Source organism: Triturus cristatus, chromosome 7 (genome assembly GCF_964204655.1).
Source record: "Triturus cristatus chromosome 7, aTriCri1.1, whole genome shotgun sequence".
Classification (NCBI taxonomy): domain Eukaryota; kingdom Metazoa; phylum Chordata; class Amphibia; order Caudata; family Salamandridae; genus Triturus; species Triturus cristatus.
This window is the reverse complement of record NC_140590.1, coordinates 40,597,414-40,615,392: the sequence shown is the minus strand read 5'-3', so window position 1 is coordinate 40,615,392 and position 17,979 is coordinate 40,597,414. Positions and strand designations below refer to the sequence as shown.

The 17,979-nt window shown below is 47.1% G+C and overlaps 1 protein-coding gene across 1 annotated transcript in view; it reads left to right on the top strand.

The window, feature by feature from the left end:
- The window catches only part of MEGF8 (multiple EGF like domains 8), a 634,126-nt gene that overhangs the window by 607,018 nt on the left and 9,129 nt on the right, over positions 1 to 17,979 (top strand). The gene's annotated exons all lie outside the window — the stretch shown is intronic.

The following is a 17,979-nucleotide window of genomic DNA, read 5'->3' as shown; positions in this document are numbered from 1 at the left end:
TGGAGTGGGAGCAGTGGGTATTTGTTAAACCCGACATCCTTGGCGTGGTATTCCCCCAAACCTTTTGCTTTTATGCCTCCTTTTGTGTTGAATTTGTTTTTGTTGGCTTTAGGAGTCTGTGCACCTTACCCCTTCTAACCACTGCTAAAGTGCTTATGCTTTCTCCAAACATTGTAAAGTTGGACTACACCTAGCTGACACATTTACATGCAAGTCCCTAGTAAATGGTGCTCCATGCACCCTGGGCCTGTAAATTTAATGCTACCAGTGGGCTGCAGCAGTCCTTGTGCCACCCACTAAAGTAGCCTTTTTAGGTCTCGCCTCACCCAGCGCATGCGCTGGTCTGGCGAGATTTATTGAGAGGCTCCAAAAAGTGCTACCAGGCCAGCCTGGAGCTACAGTGCATGTGTGCGGGCGCGCGTGCCACGCTTTACCGCGATTACTCTCACTTTAGCGGCTGCTTTGATGTTTGATCGTGAGCGCGATCACTTTTACTTTCGCGGCCGCATGGCCGCTTTGCATAGCCAATAGGTCTCGCTTTTGGGACCTTATAAGTATTTAGTTATGCAACTGTTGCATGGCTAAACACTTATAAGGTCCCAAAGGCGAGACCTATTGGATATGCCAATGCTTGTTTAATATGTCTCAGCCCTGCTTCTGCCGTGCAGTTTTAAATTGCCATTTTGACCTGGCAAAGAAAACCTTGTGTCACGCTTAAACATTCCTTTATAATACTTATAAGTAACCCCTATGGTGGACCCTAAAGACTCATTGGGCAGGGGTGACTGTATTTAAAAAATAGGACATATGGACTTCGGTTTTATGTGTCCTGGAAGTGAAAAACTCCTAAAGTTGTTATTCAGTGTGTAAAGCCTGTCTCTCGTTGACTAATACTACGTTACCTTATTAGATTTGTAAAGTGCTAATTTTGGATTGGGAGCAGATGGAGATATACTGTTTACACTCAAATTAATTGTAATTTAAAATCCTCTTGAATTGAAAAGTCAGATTTTAAGTAACTAACTAACTAAAAACTAACTTTTTTTTTTGTCCCCGACATTTGTGCCTTCTGTCAGTGTCATGGGTCACATAACTGTGAATGACTCTGCTGTTGGAGTTTGTGTACTGCTTCCAGACAGTAACACAAATGGGTTTAGGTGTGGACAGGATGTGCCATCCTGGCAGGAAGACAGGGGAGAGGCTGTACCCAGCCCCACTTATACTCAAAGTACTTTGCCTCCTGCATACACAAATGAAACTGACACCAGACCTATCCTGCCTTTTGTCAGTTCCAGACAGTTTGGAGCCTTCATAGTTGGAGGGGAATAACATTTCAGGGCCAGATATGGGGGTATGGGGGTAGGGCAGTGAGTCATCGTTCAACCCGCACTCACCCCCCCCCCCCCCCACACACACACACTAGCACCTGATATAAATGTTGGACCTCCAGAACGACTCATCAGAACACTCCTGGGTCTGTGAACGTTACAGAAGGAGGACTGGCCTGCTGCTTGAAGGACTGCCTTGATATCTGAGAAGGAAGATTGGACATGCTTGCCTTCATCCCATGGCTGCCTGGAGTGACTCATGGGTCAGTTGGCTGACCTCCTGTGTGAAGTACAGGGACGCAACAAGCTTTTTATTTTTTATATAGCACAAGCTAGACCCGAAGATATCCGACATCAGAGCGCTTTCGTTACACATTCATATTTGTTAGGCACTGGGAGATTAAGTGATTTGCCCACAATCACAGGATGTTTAGCGTTGTTGCTGGGACTCAAACCCAGTTCCCCAGCTTCGAGGTCGACTGCTCAAGTTGCAAGCCTACATCCTCTCCCCCTCAGCAGCCTCCCTGCAACTACCCAGCTGCAACTGGACCTTCCTGAGCCGAGCTGGCCTCTGTAGTGAGTCCTGGTTCCCAAGTAGTGCCTCCCCGGGCTCTGGACCCTTAGCTGACATCGGAGTGTACTCCTAAAGAAAAGGTGAAAATCTTGAAATTTGGGTTCCTCGTGACCGGGTCCGTACATGACGAAACTATGGTGCCCGCAACGTCCGCTAATGCAAAGCTGCAGTGAAACTTGCACTCAACAGCGACTTTCCACAGTGAACGGCAATGCAAGACCGGCACTTCACGCTACAGGAATGATAGCCCACAGCGATGGCCCACAGCGGTAGCCCACAAAGATTGCCCACAACGAGTGCCACTGCACAACTACAGCAACGTCCATCCGCGATGCCCGACCTGCTTTGTACTACAGTGAAGAACATCCCGACCTGCTCTTCGAGCTTCAACGATGACTATCCGCGCTGCTCAGCCTGTGCTGCTCAGCCTTCTCCATAGCGAATGGAACTCTTCATGTCAGACTTAGAAGGTAACTTCTCAGAGGGACTAACATGGACCCTGTACCCATCTTGCTCACCATCATTGTCATCCTGAACTTGTGACTTTCTCCCAGTCTGGCATGACCAGATGACTGCGCGTTTCGCTTTGTGCTTTTACGCTCAATTTTTTCTTACATTCTTAAATTTAATACTTCCTGTGAGGAAATGGGGCGTATTATATGATGTGGTTGTCAAAACTCCCCACGTAATGCACTTACCAACCCCTTTAGGACCAATGGGTTCTGTCTGTCAAACCCTCAGCTCAATCTGGTTTAGCTGTGTGTAAGAAAGTGGCTCTGTATATACTGCACCAAAGTAAGGTTCAGTGTGCACAGAGTCCACAGTCCCCAGAGGTTTGGCAGAGGCTAAAGTTAGATATAACCTTACTCTCTAAAGTGGTAGCCTGGTCGAGCAGTAAGGCAGTATCAGAGGACAGTGTAAAGCATTCGTTGTACACACTCAGTCAGCAGATGTTCCTCACACTCAAGCACTGAACTCTAGGCCAATTGTTTTGTATATAAAAATATATAGTTGTTTTATTTTAGAACCACAAGTGGGTATCAAAGTACTTTCTCCGAATGAGATGCTTTACTTAAATACTTTCAATAAGCAATAGACTTTTAAATGCAATAGTTAGTTGTTGCAATAGGCAACACAAGTTAAACACAATTATAACATTGAGCTCAATGGGAATTTTAAAGTAAACGTAATATCAATTACTTTGCATAGGTTTTTCTTACTCAGGGCTGGATCCTAGATTCAGCCCTGGTGCATCTCCTGTAAATAGTTGAAGGAAATAGTTTCTGTTACACAGGCGATTTTTAAGGCATATTTGTATGTTTCAAAAATCGACACTTAGAAGAATTTCTGGTAAAAACCAGGCAATGTTATCCTATGGAGGAAAGTTTGGTTATCGGTAAATCACAGTTGTAATTACTTTTCAGGGTCAGTGCTGGGCACAAAGATCCAGCACTGGGATCTCTCCTGATAACATGTGAGTAATTTCGTTTTTGTTGATCGGGTGAGGTTTTGTGAATATTTGAAAACTCGACACTTTGAAGAAATTCCAAGTGAAAACCAGTTAATGTTGCCCTATGGAGAAAAAGTGAGTTATTGGCTTTCAGTTACGTACTCGACTGGCAGAGTTAAGGTTCGGGCATAGACTCCGGGGTCTCCCAGGGCCAGGTAGGTACAGTTGTTACACCCTCAGCGGCACAGGGGCAGCCGGGTGCAGAGTGAGTAGCGCCAATGTTAGCCTATGGCGGGCAGGGGGCCTTTGGTTGGTGGCTGCTTGCAGGCAGGCCACGCGGCTGTGGGAGATGAGCTCCTGGTCACTTACACAGGGCAAGTGGTAAAGTAGAATAGGATAGATGCTGCACTTCCAGGGGCACTCGTGCGGCTGGGTGCAGGGTGCTTTTGAGCCGTCGGGTGCTTAGTGTATTACAATGGTGAAGCTGCAAGACAAACAAAGGCTGCAAGCTCGGGGATGAAGATTCTTCAGGTGCGACCACCACTTCGAGAGGTAAGTGGGGGAGCTGTAGGTTAGGTAGGCACCCACGAGTTGGGCACGGGGGGGCCGCAGGGCGCCGGGTGCCTTTTGGTGTCTGGAAATCTTACCCTCAGCGGGTCGCTGTTAGGGGGGGTCTCTGGTTATGAGGCTGCAGGCGGCGTCGGGAGCGTTGAGGTGGGTCCTTGGGTGCTGGATTCTTGGTCACAGTCGCCGGGGGGACGTCCTCGTGGTCTTTGTTCACTCAGGCACAGTCCGGGCTCGGCGGGTGCAGTGTGCTGGATTCGCAGTTCCTGGCTTGGCACCAGGGGTTGTTGCTTGTTTGAGCAGAACCACTGCTCGTGGGAGTCCCAGTCTTTTAGAGGAGCAAGGCAGTCAGATCCTCCAGGGGTTTCGAGGTTGCTGACCACTGGAGACGCCGGGGTTTAGCAGGAGCAGGTTTGAGGGACGACAGGCCTGTAGGGCTGGGGCCAAGTCAGTTGGTGTCGTCCTCTTGTTAGCAGCTGCACAGCAGGTCTTCTTTCTTCTTGGTAGTTTGGGAATCGGGATCTGAGGAAGGAAGGTTCAGGGTGCCCCTAAATACTAAATTTAGGGGGGTTACAGTTAGGTGAAGGTCAGGGACCAATGGGTCCCTTCCCTGGGGTTGGTACACCCCCTATCCTGCCACTCCAGTGGGAGGGAGCAGGAGCCTAGTCCTGATTGGGCAGGGCTCCCCATCTTCAAGATGGCGAGAGCCCGGAGATGTGCTTCACCTCGCCTCCCCCACCTTAGGGGTGGGGTTGGCAGAGGCTGGCACACCCCCTTCCCTCACTTAGGTTGCCATCAGCGTGGGTTTAATGTGCTGAGGAGTTTGATACCAAACTTCTTAGTCTTACAGTGTTGCCATCTTTTTGCTGTGGAGTTCGTGATGACGACCTCCCAGCACAATATACTCTTAATGGCAGCACTGCACTTACAGTGCCCAGGAATGGACCTAGGTACTGTAGGGGTACAGGGCTCATGCACCTGTACCATCACCATGGGCATAGGGCACCCAGCTAGAGGGGTGACTGAGGTATGCCAGGGCAGTGTGTTTTGTGGGCGTGGCACACCGGGATGTGTGCCATGTCGACTCTGTTTTGTTCTGCACCAAGACACTCAGCCTGCAAAGGCAGTGTGTGTGTGTGTGTGTGTGTGTGTCAGGGTGCAGGGCCTCTAAGGGTGGCACAATAAGTGCCTCAGCCCTGTGGAGAAGTGTGGCTCAATGATTAGAGCGGCAGACCCTGATGCAGAGGTCTAGCCCGGGACCAGGGTTCAATTCCCCGCCTCGGTGGGTCTTGGGCTCAAAAATTCCACGGACCTGATAATTCTCGCCTCGGTGCCTATTCCAATCATGGAGTCCCACTCTGCAACTCTGGGCAATAGCTTGCTTAATCTCCACAACGGCCCCCACAACGCTAAGGATGCCTGGCTTCCACCTTGGGGGTGCCCAGGAGTGGACGCCTCACAGGGAAAGCCAGGATGGGTTCCACAGCGGTATTCGTACAAGCGCCTTGAGACCCTTGCGGGTGAGTAGTGCGCTATACAAGTATCAAATTTACATTTAATTTAAAATTTACATTTCAGCCCTCAGGGGCCTTCTCTGGTCACAGGGCCCTGGGTACCTAGGGTACCATTTACCAGGGGCTGACAAGTGGCGAGAGATGCCAATTGGGTTTAGGCTTCAATGCAGTTTTAGGGAAGGAACACAGGGCCTGGGTACCTGATTGGCAGGAGCCCAGGGCACACTCAGTCAAAGTACATCAGCAATTCAGCAAAAAGTGGGGGTATACCATGCAAGAAAGATGGCACTTTCTCACACTGTGGCACTGAGCAGCAAGGCTTACACAGAGGAACCAGTGTATAGCATTTAAACATCACCCCAAAAAAATGAAGATGAAATTGCCACAACACTAAAGAAATCCAACACAAATTTATAAAAATAGATTTTATTTTTACAAGAATAAAGACACCACAATGAAAAAGATCCATTGGGGGTCCGGTGATTTGGGATTTGCAAGAAATAATAAAGCTTTTTACTCAACCACGAGCAAGCATTGCAAAATTCAATAAAGTTGACATTTACTAGAAACTTTTTGAAGGAAAACTTGGGCAAGTGTCAGTACAGTCGAATAGACTGGCCGGGAATTAGTCAGGGGGACCAGCAAGGTCCTCAAACTGTTACTTCCACAGAAGGCCTAAGGAAGACTGCCTTTACTTTGTTGTAATACCCCTGTTTTAGCTGGGTTTACCTGCATTTATAAATAATCTTTTAACTGGTGTTACACTTTGATTCTGCCCTGCACTTTGGATTTGATCTACTGCTGCTTTGACTTCATTGGGAGGTTGGGAGGGTGTCCGCATGACCGATACTTTCTACTTGTTGGGTCGGCCACCATGTTTACCACTACGAGACAGCTGTTGGCAGTGTCCACTCTAGTTGTCCAAAGAAGTGCAGCCCTGGATGCAGAAAACCAGGACTGTGGCAAAGACATGCGAAGTCGCCCCAAAGGTAAGCCCGTCTGCGCTCGCCAGCATTTGGTAAGCGGCAGCCACTAGGCCCCAAATAGCACAGGCTCCAAGGCTCGGATTTTCTACTCTGCTGTTGAGCTTCTTTAGTTAAAGACCACTAGTCAATGCTTCTTCGTGATCAACACTCACAATACCAAGGACTCCTTGAACTGTTCTTCTGGTGGCTTTCAGGTAAACCCTACTCCTTGTACAGAAGTCTCTTTGGCCCCGGCGTGCCAATACGGGAAGCAAAATATTTACTGCTTTTTGGGTCTCGCCTGAGCCAGCACATTTGCTGCTCTGCAAGACATTTAGTAGGTGGGTTTTCAAAGTGCTACCCCACGCTTTGGCTGCCCTAGCACTTGCGTTCACGCGAGCGTGCCCGCACGCAGCCATCTGTCTTTCACGGGTCATTAAGTGCATCGCGATCACACCTCAGGCTATTTTCAATGACGTAGGAAGCCGGGCTATACAATCTTAACGGAAGTAACCAAGGGCTCAACAACTCAATACTACCTTATGTTACAGTATGTGTTACAACGTGAGTTCACGCTAGCTTGCTATCTAGGACTGCCTGCATTTTATATATTTTTTCAATTTCTCACATCGCCAGTTTTCATCTAGAACATTATGTTCGAGGCATATGAGCTGCAGATCACACACTAGGATAATAGATCGCCACCTGGTGTTGGGCTCGGATGCTTGCAGTTTGTTGTTGTCTTCGGAAGAAGTCTTCGTGGTCACGATATAGGTGACTCCTCCCTTGGACGACAGTGCGCATGGGCATCAACTCAATCGTTAGATTATTTTTTTCCGCCATTGGGTTCGGATGCAACTTTTCCGCTCCGGTTGGAAATCTCAATTCCAAGCTTTTTGAAGCACAAAACTTCCACAAAACCGTCGAAGCACCTTCATCGTTGACATCGATTTCATCGGCTCGATTCCGGACGTCGACGCGGGCCGCTGGGCCTATCCACGCCGTGAGGCCTACTGCTCATGGAAAGGACGCCTTTCAAAAAATGCCCCCAGTGTGGAGCAAAATTTCCGCACGGTGACCACCACAAAGTCTGCAACCTGTGCCTATCACCTGAACACGATGAATCCATCTGTCCAGCCTGCGCATCCTTTCGATCCAAAAAGACCTTCGAGATTGAAGGGCTCGAAGACACATCATGGCACAAAGACCAGCTCTGGAACCAGAGGACATCTTTGATGAGGGCCCCGATGTCCCAGAAGAAGATTCCGAGGATCTACAAATCATCTCCGAAGCAGACGACTCAGACAACCCCATCACTCCTGGGCAACGTGTGAGTACTACTGCCCCTCCCCCAACCCCTCCAAAACCAAAGGCATTGGTCAAGACTTCGCCTGCTGGCCCCAGTCGAGACCGAAAACATCCTTCAGAAGCCCCGCCTCTGGGCTCGGCTCCGAAGAAACACAAGCCTTCCGGTAGCTCGGGACCGAGCAAACCACATGTCATTGTCACACCGGCACCTTCGGCGCCGAAGACAAAAGACCACTCGGCACCGAAATCGGCTCCGATGCCTTTGGCCCCGAAAACACCAAAGCCAATAGATAAACCGGCACCGAAGGTTCCCAAGCCGAAAGATGTAGCTTCGGCTCCGAAACCATCATCGGCACCGAAACAAACGGCTAAGGACTCTCATACCGAAAAAATCAGCACCAAAAACTGTTCATTAGGAACAAGAACTTTTTCACCCAGATCCCATCGATCCAAGGCAGAAAAAGATTTATATTAACCCCAAGACTGGACATGTCACAGCTGTGCCATGTAAAAAACGGAAACTGGACGCACCACCTTCCCCAGTTCCTGTGAACAGGAAGGACTCTGCAACATCGCCTATGCCCCCTTTCTCTCCTGTACTGCCTTCTAACCCACCTCCTCTGCCTACACCACCCTTACCTATACCTTCTCCATCACATACACCACCTCCACAGGATGATGATGATGACCTAGGGGGTGGGGGTGACCCTAATAACCCGTTCACGGATCCAGATACCTCACCACTTGATGAATGGGCTTTGCCTCTCCCAACAGACATGCCCCAGTCAGCCATATCCCTCCAAACCATCTCCCCCAGACGATCACCTGGGGTTTGGCCAATTATTAAATCGAGCGGAACTTTACCACGGCGTCACAATGCACTCCGACGCACCAGAGGAAGACTTCCTCCTAGATACTTTTGAACAATCCCAAAAGTCTGTACAAATCTTACCTATGATCAAAGGAGTCATAAAGCACGCCCGAGGTATTTAAAGACCCCGTCCGTGCCAGGGTTCGTAACCCAAGGATAGAAAAGAAATATAGGCCTGCCCCTGAAGATCCTAATTACATCAAAGGACAGTTCCCTTTGGATTCTTTGGTCGTTTCCAATGCTAGGAAACGCGCCAACTCCCAAACCACAGGAGATACACCACCGCCAGACAAATAATCCAAACTGCTATACGCCTCTGGCAAAAGAGTTGCAGCAACAAGCCGCTAATCATTGGCGTATTGCCAACACCCAAGCCCTACTAGCACGCTATGACGGGGCACACAACGACCAGTTAGAGAATCTATTACAACATCTGCCAGACCAGTATAAAACTCAGGCAAATGACCCTATCCAGGAGGGAAAACTTATTTCAAATGCGTCAATTAAATGTGCACTTGACGCAGCAGACACCGCCTCTAGAGCAATTAACACAAGTGTGCTTCTTAGACGACATGCCTGGCTACGCATTTCAGGCTTTAAGCCAGAGGAACAAACTACCATACTTAGTCAGCCATTCAACCAAGAACAGCTATTTTTGCCAGTAGTATACACTGCCCTTGAAAAAATGAAAAAGGACACCGAGACTGCTAAGTCCATGGGAGCATTACAGTCTCCACAACCACGTGGCTCCTTTCGACGCTCCTTCTACAGAGGAGCCTCCAAAAATATTGTCGCGGACACCTCATCCATATTCAAAGCCACCACACAAACATCCCCCAGTAGAGGATATTTTAGAGGAGGATACAGAGGAAACAACAACAAGGGGCAAGGTCGAGGTAATAACAACCCTCGTACCTCCCCTGCCACAAAACCGTGACTTTCCTCCGATACACCCAGACCATTCCACTCCAGTCGTGGGCAGACTAACACAGTTCCTACCTGTCTGGAACTCCATCACAACAGACAAGTGAGTAAGACAAATTATCCAGTATGGATACTGCCTGGAACTCACAACTACCCCCCCACATATACCACCCAAACAGCGTCAATGTCACCAGACCATCTTACGCTCCTCAAACAAGAGGTTCTCTCATTGCTACAAAAAAACGCAATAGAGCCAGTTCCCTTAGAACATCAGGGTACAGGGGTATACTCACTCTACCTCCTAATCCCCAAGAAGGACGGGACTCTAAGACCAATACTCGACCTCACACCCCTAAATCTGTATATACACTCAGATCATTTCCATATGATCACTCTTCAACAAGTGCTCCCACTGCTGCAACAAGGCGATTTCCTTGCCACACTAGATCTCAAGGACGCCTACTTCCACATTCCCATACATCCTGCCCACAGGAAGTATCTAAGGTTTGTGGTGGACGGACAACACTTCCAGTTCAGTCCTTCCATTCGGAGTAACAACCACGCCCAGAGTATTCACAAAATGCCTGGCAGTAGTAGCAGCACATCTCAGAAGACAACAAATTCATGTCTTCCCGTATCTAGACGACTGGCTTATAAAAGCCAAGTCATTCAACAAATGTGTTCTACACACTCACCAAACCATCCAAATCTTACACAACTTGGGATTCACAATCAACTATCCCAAGTCTCATCTCCAACCCTCTCATATACACCAGTACCTAGGAGCCACCCTAAACACCTCCACAGCCCCAGCATATCCCAGCCCAGCCAGGATAGCCAAAATACAAGCTCTTATCAAATTTCAAATCCAACACTCTCTTCCAGCTAGAGTGTTCATGAATCTCCTAGGCATGATGGCGTCCTGCATCTTCATTGTGCCTTATGCAAGATTTCAAATGTGTCCCTTGCAAGAATGTGTAGCACGTCAGTGGAACCAGGCTCACGGACAACTCACAGATCTGGTGTTGGTGGACAGCCGCACACATCGCTCTCTAAAATGGTGGAACATAACAAACCTGTCCAAATGGGCTGTTCCTAGAGCCTCTTCCACAGATAGTGCTGACTACGGACGCATCACTCACAGAATGGGGAGCCCATCTCCTCGGCCACACCACTCAGGGCAAATGGACCACTCAGCAGCAAGTGCTCCATATCAATTACCTGCAACTACTAGTAGTGTTCCTAGCACTAAAATCATTCCAACTACAGCTCCAGAACAAAAGTGTCCTCATCCGGACAGACAACATGATAGCCATGTATTACATACAAAAACAAGGAGGCACACATTCTCTCCAGCTGTCCCAGCTAGCACAGAATATTTGGAGATGGGCCATTCCTCAAAAAATATACCTACTTGCAGAACACCTTCCAGGGGTTCACAATCAAATTGCCTATCTGTTAAGCAGACAAACACAACAGATCCACGAATGGGAACTACATCCCCAAGTCCTACTGCCCTTTTTCAAACAATGGGGCCAACCAGACCTAGATCTGTTCGCCACACACGAAAACGCAAAATGCCCAACCTTCGCCGCCAGGTTTCCCCACCCGGAGTCAAAGGGCAATGCGATATGAATGAACTGGACAGGCAGATTTGGGTACGCTTTTCCGTCTCTCCCACTCATTCCATTAGTGGTATGCAAGCTCAGGCAACAGTCTCTCAAACTGATCCTTGTAGCTCCCACATGGGCACGCCAGCCGTGGTTCCCAACACTACTGGAACTCTCTCTAGTTCCACACCAAAAACTGCATCTCTCCCAGTCCTTATTAACCCAGATCCATGGAGAAATCAGACACCCAGATCCAGGTCAACTGAACCTGGCGATCTGGCTCCTGAAGTCCTAGAGTTTGGTTACCTCAACTTGCCACCAGACTGCATGAACATTATAAAAGAAGCCAGAAGACCTACCACTAGAGCTTGCTATGCTGCAAAATGGAAAAGATTTGCCATTTACTGCACTAACAATCATATACACCCACTGGATGCATCCATCCAGGACGTCATTTGCTACCTACTACACTTGCAAAGATGTAATTTGGCATACTCATCCATACGTCTCCACCTAGCAGCCTACTTATAAAATCGACAACACTTGTCACTCTTTAGAGTCCCTGCGATCAAAGTCTTCATGGAAGGACTTAAAAGGATTATTCCTCCCAGATTACCACCCTCTCCAGTGTGGAATCTAAACATTGTTCTTACTAGGTTCAAATGGGACCCCCATTTGAACCTCTGCATAAATGTGAACTGCAGTTCCTCACATGGAAAGTGGCTTTCCTGATCGCTATCATATTCCTCAGACGGTTACGTGAAATCCAGGCTTTAACCATACAAGAACCATTCTTACAATTACACCGTAACAAAGTGGTTCTTAGGACAAATCCGAAATTCCTTCCAAAAGTCATATCTCCGTTCCATCTTAACCAATCGGTAGAGTTACCAGTGTTCTTCCCAAACCCAGACTCAGTAGCTGAAAGAGCTCTTCATACCTTAGACGTTAAGAGCCCTTCTTTACTACATTGACAACCAAATCATTCCGCAAAACAAAACAATTGTTCGGAGCTTTCTCTCCACCACATAAAGGCAACCCCATTTCCAAATCTGGGATAGCTAGGTGGATAGATAAATGTATCCAAATATGCTACGACAAAGCAAAGCGAACACTAACAGTTCCCCCTAGAGCGCATTCCACACGCTAACTAGGGGCTTCCATGGCATTCTTAGGAAACATTCCCTTAGAAGATATTTGCAAGGCAGCCACATGCTCTACAACACACACCTTCACTAAACACTATTGTGTTGACGTGCAAGCAAAGCAACAAGCTGCTGTGGGACAGGCTGTCCTTAAAACTTTATTTCAAACTGCTGCAACCGATACAGGTGACCACCGCTAAGGGAGATACTGCTATATAGTCTATCCTAGTGTGTGATCTGCAGCTCATATGCCTCGAACGGAATATGCTTCTTACCAGTATGCGTCTGTTCTTGGCATGTAGAGCTGCAGATCCACACAGGCCCACCAACCTCCCCGGGACCTGTATCTGTTCCAGCATCGTCTTACTTAGACATCACACATGGACATCTCTCTCTTTTCTACAAACTCCATCATGGCGAAAAACAATCCAACGATGGAGTTGATGCCCATGCGCACAGTCGTCCAAGGGAGGAGTCACCTATCTCGTGACCAGGAAGACTTCTTCTGAAGACGACAACAACCTGCAAGCATCCGAGCCCAACACCAGATGGCGATCTACTATCGTAGTGTGTGGATCTGCAGCTCTACATGCCAAGAACAGATGCATACTGGTAAGTAGCATATTCCTTAATGTTTCTCAGTTGGGTACATGGAGCAGGAAGTGTGACATACTGCAGTTTCCTCTGCTTGCTGATGACGGTGTCATTTCCTGTCATTCATTGGTGTGCTCTTCCCACCACACCTAGGGAGTTCAAAATGAACCATGGCCCAATTTACTGCGGAGTGAAGCACTTCCAACTCTTTTATGTTTGTCTAATATCCCCAACCGTACTTCGCACCTATGTTCTCAGTCACCTTTCTTTGTTCAAAAGTTACATTTATTTTTGTCATGATTATTAGTGGGTGATCCAGGCCTGAGAACTCTCTTGAAGGGAGAAGAAATCCAGTCCAATGCATAACAACTCGGTGGGGGACGGAGATTCACAACGCAACACGATTCAGCCATTATTGTCGCAACAAGGGCCTCTGCAGAGCTCTGTGGACCCACAAACAAAAACTCACTAAATTTAGTCGCAGAGGTCAAACATAAGAGATTAACCCTTAAGGAAACAGTCTGGGAACATAAGGTGGCAAGAACCAACAGGAATGAAAAACCATATACCAGCTGCAGAAAGACCCAGACCATATGCGCTTCTGGGAGCACGTGAACAAATTAAAAAGCTGCAAGGAATCAAGGAAGTATGGCATCCCAGAAGCTGCTTGGATCCGACACGTAACAGAGTTATACCTGGCCATCCGGTCATTCATCAGTCAATCCGGGGTCATGGTTGTTGAGCAAATCTACTCCGCTGATGTTCCTACTGGGGAGCCAGCCTCCCAGCCTAGGAATAGAGACAGCTCAGAGCATGATCTATCCTTACAACCACATGAAACCCGTCATCCAGCAGCCAAACATACTAATTGCAGGAAGGCTGAAAGCATCATTCGCACATGACAAAGGACGGGGCTCCCAATCCCAGTGGCTTACCAGCGTCCTTGTTTTTAATTATTTTATTTCTCTTTATTGGCATTTTGAGATATCATAGACCTAATGCAGTTAAAGGATTGCCTGGGCATAACATTACCTCTTGTCAACATTACATTTCTTATAAACAAAAGAAAAACAAGCATTGGCATAGCCAATAGGTCTCGCTTTTGGGACCTTATAAGTGTTTACCCATGCAACAGTTGATGTTGTTGCCCCAAGGATATTGTGTTGCATAACTAAAAGGTCCCAAAAGCGAGACCTATTGGCTATGCAAATGCTTTTTAGGTTTTGTATAGCGCAAATTCGACCCTAAGGTACTGGACTGCTTTACATGAGCACCAGTTACATTACACAGGGATACATTGAATTTTTGTAGGCATGGGGAGATTAATTGATTTGCCTGAGAATCAACAGGATATTGAGCCGACGAACCTCGAACCTGGTTCCCCAGTTCCAATGTCGGCAGCTCGGGCCGTTACGCGACACTCTCCCCATTTTGTCCCCAAGACCATGTGCCGTGCACCAATCCAATAACGCTGTCACTTTTCAAAAACTGAAGTATTTTTCCTTTGCAAGCGAACTAAGATAAGAAAACTTTTCATCCAAAAAGTCTCACTTCTGGGGACACAGGATGTACCTTCACTCGCCAGGACCTACCGGGCTCCTTTACTTAGGAATAGAAGGTCGGATATGCCCCTGTCCAAGGAGGTGTAAGGGAGCGGCTATATTGGAAAGGTGAAGTGTTTTCAAATATGATGAGAGAAATTTAGCTCAAATGTTTTTACTGAACACAAATGTAAAGAAAGGAAGATCACCAGACCCATTTCTGACAAAACTCCATCATTTTCTTTCGTTCCATTATGGCCATGGAACTGAAATACATTGCTATGAAAAGAGGACTAAGCGAGGCTACATTAGCCATCATGCAGGCTGTTCGTGGTAAATACAAATGTGATACTTTCCTTCCAAGACGTTATCGGTCCGCACACAGTATAAATCGTTTACAAACTTCGTATGGTAACATAATTAAATAACATAATTAAATAAAAGAAAACGGCACGGTTCCCACTGAACTTCATGCGTGACTAGTTAGTCCCGACTCGTTTCTTTTGTCCCTAAGATTCTGAAATTTGTAGTCCTGGCTTTATACTGGGTTAAATAAGACAATGTGTGCCACAATTCCTGAGGAAACAAAGACTGATCTAACTAGTCACCATGAACCTGGGAAACTTGTCAGCTATGTGCACACCACTTGAAGACAGTGGTCATTAGGGAGGCACCTGCCTCACGAGTTGCCGTTGTTGAAGTTGAGCAGAGACTTTGCAAACTAGGCACATAAAACCAATTTGAGGCTGTTTCGCTTTAGTGTTGAGCATCCTTGTGGTGCTGTATTGTATGCCCTCGTGTCACCTCTGTGCACAAGGTTGCCTTGTTTGTGTTTTATGTGCATTCTGTGTTGTCAAATGGTATCTGCATGGTCCATTGCAACGTTAATTTTTTTTGTTGCAGATTTATGTAGCACAAACTCGATCCGAAGGTATTGGAGCGCTTTAAACAAGCACCAGTTACGCTACACAAGGTCACATTCATTTTTAGGTCGAGTCTAGCGCAGCGCGCGCTGCCCTAGGAAAACGACCTTTTGGAATCACTCTGGACTTTTCACACGTGTACGTGTGTTTTTTTTGGGGGAGCATTTTTTTCTATTGGGCTTTGTGTGCATCTATGTAAAAGGACAGCACGCAAGTGGGTAAAGGCGGGTGCATGTCTCACCTTTCCCAGGAAATGTATCAGACTACGGCTTGCGGTTACGAGCAGGGGCGCCATCTGTTCGAGGTTATGTCACCATCTGTTTTTAATTAGCTCGTTCGCCGCGCTGCCTTGCTCCCTCGCCCCCGATTCTCTCTCGCGCCATTCTTTTTAACCAACCCCCCCTTCACATGCACACTCACAGCCCTGCCAATGCTCTGTCAATGCCTACTTTCAATTCGGCTCCTGATTTTCTCTTCTGTGCTCACTTTCTGATTTGGTACTGGCATTATATAATGCAATCTTAAATTTAAAGCAAGCACCCTATTAATCTTATGTTTCACCTCACACCGCAGGTTCGAACCCCAGCGCGTCTGCTCAGCCTTTCATCCTTCTAGAGGCCGACAAACTAACATTCATTTAGTTGGCAATAAACATCTGTTACTCTGCACCAAGATGCAGCATACTCCAGCCCCGCCTTCACTTGCACACTGGGATAACTCACTTTCGCCTCCTTTAATTCGGCTCCTGATTTTCTATACTGTGCTCGCTTTCTGATTCGGGTCTGATATGGTACTGGCATTATATAATAGGAGTCAGCAGCAGCGGCGCGCAGGCTACCTTCTGTTTTGGGTCAGGTTTCATTTCCAGACCTTGCCACTTTCATTAGAAGGCGCGTTCCCTCCACCCCACCTCCACAAGAGTGCGCTTTCATTTCTCTAAAATACAAAGGAACAGAAACTAAATCAATTACGGTGATACCTTACTTTTCAGCAGTATCGTCCGCACCGTCTGAGCGGGCATTGGCCAAGAAGCCTACCCTGGAAAGCAACAAGCAGCTACTATAGTAGTTAAAGCTCCTTAAAGACCGCTCGTGTCTTGGGGAGGAAGGGAACGATCCTCGTGGGGTGAATAGCTACATTGTGATGCTTAACCATTTGTTGACCGGATGATCATGCTTCTGGTTAAACAAAACAGAAGAACGTTAGCAATCAGCATTTTACCCGAACTGTTGTGGAGAAAAACCAAACCTCTACAGCAGGTAGGTACAGCGTAACTCTACAGAGCGCATCCTTTCGCTCCCCCACCTCAGAAATCTACAAGCACTTCTCCTTTCATTCCTTTTTATTTTTTGCATTATGTAGCGTGAATGGAGGTATCAAAGCACTTTACATTACAGAAATCGACCCAGTGGGTGATAATGTGTTGCATGGCTAAACGCTTATAAGGTCCCAAAGGCGAGACCTATTGGCAATGCCAATGCTATTGTTTGATTAGTACTCGCTCCATGCAGAAGCATTCGGTCTTCATATATGGTCTCATTTGTGGTCAGCTACCAGACGCTCTGTTTATAGCTAAAACCTGGCTCTCATGTACGGCCAGCCCGGTTATAGAAATGCCCATTTCTATGGGATATAAAATATACAATCCAGACCACCCTAGTGTACAATCAGGAATACAGCTGTTTGATATTCCCTACCAGTGACATGGTAGAGGGCTGAGGCATTCTGATTTTGCCTCTCACTTCACCATCAGCAGTCTTTAGAAGGGGTCCTTGCATGCAGACCGCTTGGACCGACAGGCTCCCTCTTGAACTCTTTGGGCGATGCTCTGTCCCACCTGGCCCTGAGCTTTTCCGTTTTTATGGTTTTAGGAGAATTTAATATTGATTTTGACTGTCAGTCCACAAAATGAGGCTTGCACTTTGCTAGATACGATGCTGTCTTTGGGCCTCACTCAATTTCGCTCAAAGCCCACCTTGTGTTCTCTAATGAAAAGCTACAAATGTCGGATCTCCTTTGTTTATCTTGGACACACTGCTTTCTAATTAAGTGTGGGTGGTCCACCAATGCTTGGGCGACAAACAGTCCTGACAAGCCCCCCATACATTTAGGCCCTACAATAAGGTTAACCAGAAGGAGCTTATAGAATCCTTGACAGAACCTGCAGCGATACTCTCCAGATCTGTCGAGGCAGAGGCCACTAGAGTTGATACTTTGATCCAAAAAGCGTTGAAATGCTGGCCCTTGTTGTAGTCTGTATACATTGCATTAAGAGTCCCTCTGGACCTTTGTTTACGTGAATCTTAAAGCTGGTGAAAAAAATCTGTAAAAACATTGAGAGAAGATGGCGCAAAGTCTAAAAAGAGGAGGATAAAGCCATTTATAGGGATGCCCTTGAGAAATACCATGTCTCGGTTAAGAAGGCAAATAAAACACTATTATGAAGGTTTGATAGATATAGCTGCTGATAAAGCCAGGGAAGTTTTTAAAATAGTGAAAACATTTTTACATTTGGAGCCTTCGGCTGAATGGTGCAAACAATTGGCCTCTTTCTTTGTTAACAAAATTCATGCTATTCATGCTGTGCTTATATTAATAGATCTATCAGCAGCCTTTGACACGGTACCCATCCTAGGCTCCTCTCCCACCTTCAGATTATCGGTATTGA